Source organism: Mus pahari, chromosome 17 (assembly GCF_900095145.1).
Source record: "Mus pahari chromosome 17, PAHARI_EIJ_v1.1, whole genome shotgun sequence".
Lineage (NCBI taxonomy): Eukaryota > Metazoa > Chordata > Mammalia > Rodentia > Muridae > Mus > Mus pahari.
Window position 1 is genome coordinate 35,455,435 of NC_034606.1, and position 10,212 is coordinate 35,465,646.

Sequence of the window (10,212 nt, forward strand, 5' to 3'; positions counted from 1 at the left end):
GAGGTAACCCAATCACAAAAGAAGTCACTAGATATGTACTCACTGATAAGCGGATATTAGCCCAGAAACTTAGAATACCCAAGATACATTATGCAAAACGTGTGTTCTTTTATGATTGGATTACCTCACGATGATATCCTCCAGATTCATCCATTTGAATTTCATAAATTCATTGTTTTTAATACCTACGTAGTACTCCATTGTGTAAATGTACCACATGTTCTGTATCCATTCCTCTACTGAGGGACATCTGGGTTCTTTCCAGCTTCTGGCTCTTATAAATAGGGCTGCTATTGACATAGTGGAACTTATGTCCTTATTCCATGTTGGAGCATCTTCTGGTATATGCCCAGGAGTGGTATTGCTGGATATTATTGTAGAACTATGTCCAATTTTCTGAGGAACTGCCAAACTGATTTGCAGAGTCATTGTACCAGCTTGCAGTCCCACCAGCAATGGAGGAGTGTTCCTATTTCTCCACATCCTTGCCAGCGTCTGCTGTCACCTGAATTTTTGATCTTAGCCATTCTGACTGGTGTGATGTTGGATTATAATCACTCTACCATCACTTCTGTTATGGTCCCTATGCCTTTAGTATAGGAATTGCCAATTATGCTAATTATTACATAAGCATACATTTATCTAGTGCAGTTTCATTTTTTATGAGGCTTACTGTAAAAATATAAAAGTTCTCTTTAATGCTTCTGAGTTCTTCATAAGTGAAGCAGCAGATTGGAGCTCTGATGTCTCTGATGACCTTGGTGCATTCTAATTTGCTATCTTTAAGTTTTCTATCTCTTTTATTAAAGTGGAAGTAAGAAATATACAAAGGAATGAGATGAAAATTGAGCTCAAAATCACAATTGTTTAATCTGCTTAAAAATACTTAAAACTCTTTTGATATCTACTGTAGAGTGGATCCTTATCATTCATATAATTCAAATAAAAAGGAGAGTAGGAAAATAAAGGAAGTAAAGAAACAGATAACATGACTTTCATAGTTGAGGATATAATTTTTCTCTTGAGAGGTCTGTAACTCTCAAGACATCATTTCTGAGCATTGTCTGTGACTTAGCTGTGACTAGATATCCACAAAGATGGAGGAGAATAATGACACAAACAGGCATGAACTTTGTCATTAAATTGAGTCAGAAAAAAAGACCAGTAATAGAAGTAAAAAAATAATTATTAACACTGGATTTTTAATAGTTTGGTTGCAGACAAAACATCAATCTTGGGTACGTTAAGCATAAAAGTAATATATTATATATAGTATGTTAAACAGATGGGAGGTTTGTTGCAAGCTTTTGTTTACAGCTAAGAGTAAAAACTAAAACACCAGTAAATCATGTTTCAGGTTTAGTTTTCAGAACTAATTCTTCACATCAAAATTAGGAGATGATTTTCAAATATAGCTTCATCTCCTATATAGGAATATCTGCTACCACAGGAAGATCCTTCCTCGATACACATGACAAAAGACCTCTTTCAAGCCCAGTGCTCTTGCCGCCAGACTGCCAAGACCTGGGCTGACCATTCTGTGATTGTCACATTAAAACCTTAAAACCAGTGAATAGCACAGTGTAGTGGATGGTACCTTCAGCTAAGTGAGTGCCCATGGCAGCTTATAATTATCTGTAATTTTGGGTCAAGAGGATCTGATACTCTTCAGGCCTTCAGGGCAAGCAGGCACATACATGCTACACATACATACACACAGTCAAAACACTCATACATATCAAATAAAATTAAAAATGTATTTATCCCCATGTGTAATTCATAAATTTCAGAAATTATCATGCCATGAAAGACCTCTTTTCAGGTTAGCAGAAAAATATGAGTCTTTCAGCATTCATAGAGGGCTAGCTGACTGCCAAAGAATCTGGAGAAAACTGAGCAACCCTGAAACCCAGTGACATCCATGATCCAAAACTGATTTTGTGTGTGAATGAGGTAAGAGCTTGGATGCTGGAGTTGGGATTTGGAGAGATGATGCTCACTGACAAGAGCAGCTTCCAGCAAGAAGAAACTTAGAGATTTTACAACATCTGCCAGTGTCCAGGACAGAAAACCCTCCTTACATCTCCATTTTAAATGTTAACTTGGATTAAGTGATCTTCATCTTCTAAAATCTGCTATAAATTTATGCCCTGCAGCTTTCATTTTTAAACATTTTTTCCCAATGCTCAAAATAAAGAAAACCTGAGGTATACTGGAAGCCCATTATCTATTTGTTACATGAGTAGAAGCTGTGTAACCTAGAGCTCATCCTTTTGTTCAACCCAGTACTGACCCCGCCATGCCACTTCTAGAAGAGTCCTCTCATCTGTCTGCTTTCAATGTCACCTCCATTATCCTCTCATGTCTGCTATGAAAGCTAGCATCCAGATTTCCGGGAGACTCTGAGATTCCATTGTTTACATTCTCCAGTGGAAACATTCCATTGAGCAAAGGGAAACAGAAAGTAGAAGAAAGACGTTGGAGCAACAACCTTTCACACAAACCTGTAGGCTCAGGAAGTTACCTGCAGGAATAGAAAGGAGACAGCAATATCGAAAGAAAGTCAGCAAATGAGGCAAATCTCAGAATTGGGATGCAAACTTATCATAGGTTTAGAATCGTCTTACAGAATTTTTGAGGTTCAAATACATTAAAGATGTTTGCTAAGTTCCTAAGAGAGACCTACACCCAATGAAACAGCAGTTTAGACTAAAAATATGTAAGAATCTTTAAGACACAAACCCTTCTTTAATTGTATTCCTTTTGTTGCAGAAACCATAAGGGGGAACCTTAACCCGTCCCTAGGAACTTATGCTTCCTGCACCCATTTTAGATGCCTCGACTAAGGTTTTAGAACAAAGGGTACTTTGCAAAGCATCACTAAGGACCAAAAGAATAGAGGTGTGTGTTTGCTCTGGACAATAGATACATTAGAACCATGGCAAAAAAAAAAAAAAAAAAAAAAGACACAACCTCCTCACAGATAGTAAGGATGTTAGTCTTGTGAGAGAAGTACCATCATTCCCTTTCCCAATCCTTGATGAGGGTTACTAATATTAGCACATACTTGTTCTCCTCACATGTGGGGTTAAACTGTCCCTTTTCTTCATGGATCTTAAAAATGCAAATAATAAAACCTGTATTTTAGTAGTAGCTGTTTTCTACCTTTTGATAAAGAGCGTTGATGCAATAGATAGAAACAATTGCCTTTTTGGATGAAAGATGAAAGGCAGGTGCTTATTTCCAGAGGGAAAATGAGGCAGGTATTTAGGGACTAGAATAGTTCTGGCAACTGGCTTGCTCTTACTACAATATATGCACTCTTAGTTCTCATTCCAAATAGAAACCCGAAAGACTTCTCTGCTCTGGTCTCTCTAGATCTCAACCTGATTATGTTTGATCCCAATGGTTGGGGGAGTAAATACAGTTAACTTTCAATGGGAATGCATCCAAGCAATTTTATACTTCCATAATCACAGTTTGTGGGATAGTGTCCATGGTAGAGAATTAATCATGTGTATTCAGGACACCATGAATGACTGGTCTCCATTTTGTGACTGACGTGAAGAACTTGAACACAAGGCCTGTGAAGCTCACCATCATACTGACCTAACAAGCTAGAATTTAATTTGAGCTTCCCGTTCTGGAACACAGTTTCTCCTTTAAATTTTGTTTTCTGTAAAGTTATGGCCAAGACAAATGCTTATGAGACTGTCAGTCATACACCGAGCACTTCGGAAAGTCATGATGTTGTGGCTCTTATCCATGAAATTATCCATTTAATTCCTGAAACCAAAATTTGGCTAGCAGCAGGTATTCTGTTGCTGCCTTGACATCCAGCTAAAGGCCACAGCATGAGAACAAATCTGACTTCTGAAATGTCTGTCACCCTAATGAGGATCAGCCTCATCAAGGTCAAATATTCAAGAAGAGACTGCTGTTTAGAAGCAGATTGTGTGGCTTTTTAAGAGACATATGAGCAAGTGCTAATCATCATGTAATCACCTTGAATTTGTATTGTAAACACTTATAACTACCAATTTTAAAGAGTTCTGCTGTAAAGCTTTTAGATGATTTTCACATAATCTTCTCATTGCACTGCATGTTAATGATAGTTGAAAACCACTCTCAAGTCTGTGGACTGCGACTGCATGCTGATTCTGTTACTATTTTGGGGTATGTTTGAAATGGGCATATTTTTACAGCTAATCAAAAGAGGAGGGTTTCAATGACCCTGGTTCTAATTTTTTTTATCGCGATTTCTTTTTTTAGGCTAGTAAGAGTCAGAAATAAAAACCATGATCTACCAGAGATATGCTTCAGTTGCTTTGAAGGTCAAATCTCACACATTTTGAGATCCATCCTAGAGTTTTAAAACCCAAGAATAAATAGGTCGGTGTTAGAGGGAGTGAATGCTGGGATGGGTGATAAATGATACTAGCAATATAATGGTTGTTTTTAGTCATCTTTGTAACTCTTCTAGTAATTTATTGCAGTTAATGAGGTATGTCACCTGTGAATTTGTGTAACTCCATAGAGTATACCTCATCTCCTTTCTGTGTCTCAACTCCTTTACTAAGGTGAATATTTTACTTCCATTTGGTCCATGAGTTGATCTAGGTTTGATCCTATTAACAAGAGTGTAAGAAGATCAGTACCTAATTGCAGTTTGGGTCTCAATTCTATACATGTTGAATCTATCTTCACAATTCTGAAATGAGACTCTGGCTCTTCATTATTCTGTAAAAGTCAGGCTTCTCAGGACCTTCCATAAGGTAAACTTTCATTAAGTTTTAATGGTAGTCTATTGCTCTGAATAAAAGTTGCCTACATAGGTCCATAGGGAGCGGCGTTATTAGGAGATGCAGCATTGTTGAGGAAGGTGTGACCTTTTCAGGGGAAGCGTGCTCCAATCACTTCCTGAAAATGTAGACATAGAACTCTCATGTCCTTCTCTAGTGCCAGGTCTGTCTGCATGCTAACATGCTTCCTGCCAGGCTGATGATGGAGTACGCATCTAAAGCAGGCCCGATTACATGTTTGCCTTTCCATGAGTTGCAGTGGCTATGGTGTATCTTTACAGTAATAAAACCCTAACTGAGACAGATAAGGGATGCAGGTATTGGAATCTTAGAACCCATATGAGCTGTAAAGTGTGGGCCGTCCAAAGACTGTCTAAGAACGTTGCTTTCTCAACAATTGTTAGTAGAATAGCGCCAATTATATCCTCAAGGATCATTCAGTTGGAATAAAGCAAGGCACCGTTATATAACATTCATGGATTCAAAATAATAAGTGTGATTTCACATTCTGTAGACGTTTAAAGAAATCTATAGGCCATCAAAGTGACTGATAAAAAGTAGGATTCAGGAAACTGTAGAAATGGCTCACTGGTTAAAAGTGCTGGATGCTCTTCCAGAGGACGTAGGTTCAATTTCCCGGGACCCACATGTTGGCTCACAAACATCTATACCTCCAGTTCCAGGGAAATGACACATATAAAATATGAATAAAATAAATATTATAAAAGTAGGAGTCAGCAAAACTTCAATCACTGAAAAAAATGACAAAATTATATAGTCATACTGAGACCAGTTTTCTCTTGTGTCCCTGGAACAGTCTTCTATGCCTTTTTAAAATGCTTTCTTGTGGTTTACTGCAAGAGCTTAAAATGAATAAACCCTGTAATGAACTACGACCTTTCTTCTTCATGAGTCTGATCACTTTCTTTGTAAATACTATAATCTAAAGGTTATGGTATATATGAATTATCTCTTCATTAAGTTACCTTTGGTTATGATGTTTAATCACATAACATAAAAATAACTATAATAGAAACTGGAAAAAGATTTTAGATAAAGAGGAGATTTGATGTTTTCAGGTAAGTCATAATGATTCATTCAAGGGGAAAGAGCCATGACGAGTTTCCTTTTGCTGCACCAAATTTTGACTTTTGACATATAATATAAATATTATATATGTTATAAGCTACTATGATTAAAGGTATTGAATATGAAGAATATATACAAAACAACTCAGAATAATAACTTAGATGTTAGCACCAACTGTGATGTATTTCATTTAAATATTATTCTGTGGATGAGTAAAAGCATCCAGGTTTCTGTTATGATATTGATAAATGATTTTTATTTTGGTGATAATGGAAAACCCAATATAATATTAGAAAAAGACTCTGAATTCAAATATAATTATGTGAAAAACAGAGGAAATCTATGTAAAAATCAATATTGTGTTAATTAAGGTTAATTTTTTGGTATTATTATTACTGTGAATATAAAAGGTATTATCCTTTCAGAATGGGATAAAGAGAGCATTGGAGTTTTGTATTAATTCATAGAAATGCACAAGCATATAAAATAATATTGAAGTAGAATGATTTACCAAAAGAATGTAAGAAACTCTAATGTTCCAATATTCTCATACCTAACACTATAATAAATATTGCCTATTCTTTTCCTTACTCAAAGGCAAACATCTTGGTATTATACATCTATAGTAACTTCTGATCAATCTCTAATCAGAAATCTGTAGAAAATTACTGTGAATAATGGCAGGCCAGCCATCACCAAGTTCGTGATGGTGCCATTAAGGTAATTACAGAGGACAAAAGAAAGCTTCTAAAGTTTGTCAACATTTCATGAAAAAGAAAAATAACCAAACAAACAAAAACTAAAGAGGTGATTTGCCTTCTGACAGAGAGGTGGCCCCTTGCGATTCTGAAGCAATCAAGATGTGAAGCCTTGTGCGTGTTCTTCTAGGAGATGTTGAAAGCTGTAATTTAGTGAGAAAAGTTGCATCAGAAGCCCTGTTGCCTGTGTTTTGTCCCTCACTGACTGCTTGAATTTCCTGTGCTTGTTGTTATTTTGGAGGTTTTCCATATCCACAAACTGTCCATTCCTTTGCTTAATATATAATTTGCTTTAAAGCAAAGAAGGCCTCTGAGCTTGCCTCCGAGCTTCTGCGTTAAGTCAAGCCTGTACAAGTTCTGTGGGGACAGGAGAGCACTGCAGGTTCTACTGTCAGTGTGCTGAGACCTACAATTCCTCCTTTTTATATGCATTCATTCATCTTTAAATGATTTCCTAAAAATGTCATGCAATGTATTTATATAGATTCATGATGCACTCTGTCTGAGGAGCAGAAGTTAAAAAGCCATAGTGCATAACTGTCTCCATATTCCAGGCTGTCCACTAGCTATTCCAAAGATTGTACATTTTGGTATGTGTAGTGGCTATTCCTGGTTGTCAACTTGACTATATTTGAAATGAACTACAATCCAGAATTGGAAGGCTCACCAGTGAACCTAATCTGGAGGCTGGGAGATAGAAGTTTCTGATCTGGATCTTGGTATGGAGATCTTGAGACACAGTGGTGATTGAATCCAGAAGATTAAGACAGGGAGATCTCNGAGTCCAAGGTCATCTGGGATTAAAGGTGTGGTGGCACACACCTTTAATCAGGGCTACACCTTCTGCTGGGGACCATATAAGGACATTGGAAGAAGGGAGTCGGGATCTCGCTCTTTCGCCTTCTTGCTGTGTGGGACTCAGCAACTGCTAGATCCTTGGACTTCCATCCACAGCTACTACTGAACCATTGTTGGGATTTGGACTGCAGACTGTAAGTCATCAATAAATTCCTTTACTATATAGAGCATATCCGTAAGTTCTGTGACTCTAGAGCACCCTGACTAATACAGTATGTTTCTCCTTAAGTTTTAAGTTACTCAGCTTACACTCCTGGATTTTAATATCTCTCATGAATATAATTGTATAACTTTTCTAAATGTTTCATTGTTGTGTGTAGTCCTTAATGGATTTTTTTTTCTTAGACACAGTAATTATTGAGGTTCTTTCATGACATTTTCTTCCTTCTAGTTTAGGAATACTCTTTGCTTTTTGGAGCCACAACTTCCTCAGTATCACCTCTATTTTTGCTTTCTGTGGATAATTGTTTATAGAAAACTCCCAATGATACAAGAAATGATAGTGCATGTTAAAGTAATTTTTTTCACCTTTATATTAACTGAAAAGGTTACTATTTAAAGAATTCTACATTCTTCAAAATTAATTTATTTAAATGATCTACAAATATTAAAACATTTCTGCTTTCAGAGGATCCCATCTAATGTTTAGTAACTACATGCACTAACAAAGTAACAAAGCTATCTCTTCAAGCACTTAGAATTTCTATACAGTAACATTCTTTCAAAATCATTTACTGTAGCTTTTTGAGCTTTACAGGTCAAAATTATTTGGATTATAGTTCTTTTTTATAGAAATGTTTAGTCTTCTGGGCCCTTGTTTTTCATTTGCTTTGATTTTTAGATTGATTATTCTTTTTGCATTTAGTATAATTTTGGTTATGGTATTTTATAACATTTATTATGAGATGGAGAAAACATACTCGTATTTATTCTTCAATTTCTAAATCATTGTATTATTCTGTATTGTATTATTCTGTCTTTGTTCCCTTTCCTTCTCTCCTCTGCCCTTGCATCTCTTCAGATTGTTGCTTGAGTATCCTGGGCTATTTGCAGACTGGAGATGTTCCACATTGATCATGGATGCTGTAGGTACTTTCTCACCATTGCAATATATTCCCCAGACAAAAGCAACTTCTGAAGATATTTTTCGACTTACAGTATCAGAAGGACACAGTCTATCTGAGTAGAGAGGCATTGCAGAATGGAGGGAAAGCATCCTTGTAGGAAAAAGAATCTTGCTAGTCACATTATACCCACACTCAGGAGGCAAATAATGATTAAATACTTGATAATCATTACTTTCCACATTAAAAATGTTCCCAGCTACAATTAGAACAGGTCATCTCATATTGTTGAATACAACCAAGACAATCCCCTCACATATACCACCTTTCAGGTGATTTTTGATTTTTTCAAATTGACATTGAATACTAACTATCCTATGAGCATGCCCTGTCAGTACAGTGAATGTACACAGTCTCTACACTATGAGCCTGTATAAAGTACAAGTTATATACATCCAGCACATAATGACACAGAGTAACATGGAGCTGTAGAATCTGGTTTTTGTCCCATTGGGTTTAGTCTGATATTTCCTTACTATTCTCTTGTTCTTCGATTTTGGAATGGGAGAGTACATTCTGTGACATTTTATGTTGCATTCAGTTTGTTACTTGATTTCACTGGGTATCAAAATTTAAGAAATTGCCATGGGTTACATAAGAGACTTTGGATGTTAACCAAGATTGTGGCTGTGAGATACTATGATGGTTTTTGAATTGGACTTAATGCATGCATTTTACAACAAGATCTAGCCATGAACCTTTCAGAATCCAATATCACAATATTGCAGTTAGATGATGAAACACATTCCTATATACTAGTCTTGTTCAACATTGGTTTTCAAGTGGTAATGTTGTTTGGGTAGTTATAGAACACCCATAGGAAGTGTCACATTGCTAGAGTCAATGTGTCACAGGAGGCAGGCAATGAGGCTTTACATGGGCCAGCCTCATTTTCTGTTCAGGCTGTTTCCTTAGTGTGGGTATAGGGTAACTAATCAATTCCGGCCTTCTGCCATTTTCTCTTTCTCATCTGCTGCTACAAGGAACTTTAGCCCAGAACTGTAAGTCAGATAAACTCTCTCCACTGAGTTGCTTTGTAGGTTGTTTTATCATGACATCAGTCAAAGAAACTTGCACTGAAGGACTAGAGAAATTAACGTGAAAATTGTAAATGAAAACAATGTTTTGTGAACTGCTACACTTCTTCCTTCACTAATTCTATTATCATTAGGGAAGGAAAATTTGAAAAGCCAACATCAGAATGAAGTTGTAGGAATTTGATCAAAGAAACTCAAACATAGCCAGAAAACTTCACATCCTTTACTTGTTTCAGTAAATGTATTTAAAATATAATTCATATTCTATAAAGAGTATTATTTGATCATAAACTTGTATAAAATCTGACAAGCTTAGGATCATAAAACCACTATCATGATGTTGAAGAGAAATGTTGTTTTGTATTTCCCTAAAGTTCCTACAACAAATGCCCTTTGCAGTCAACTACTATAGCTACTCACACATTTAGCCCTACCTCTAACTTTAGTAGTCTGTGTGTCTGAGTGTTTGGATGTTTCTGTGTGTGTCTCTCTGTGTATGTGCCTCTCTCTCTCTCTCTCTCTCTCTCTCTCTCTCTCTCTCTCT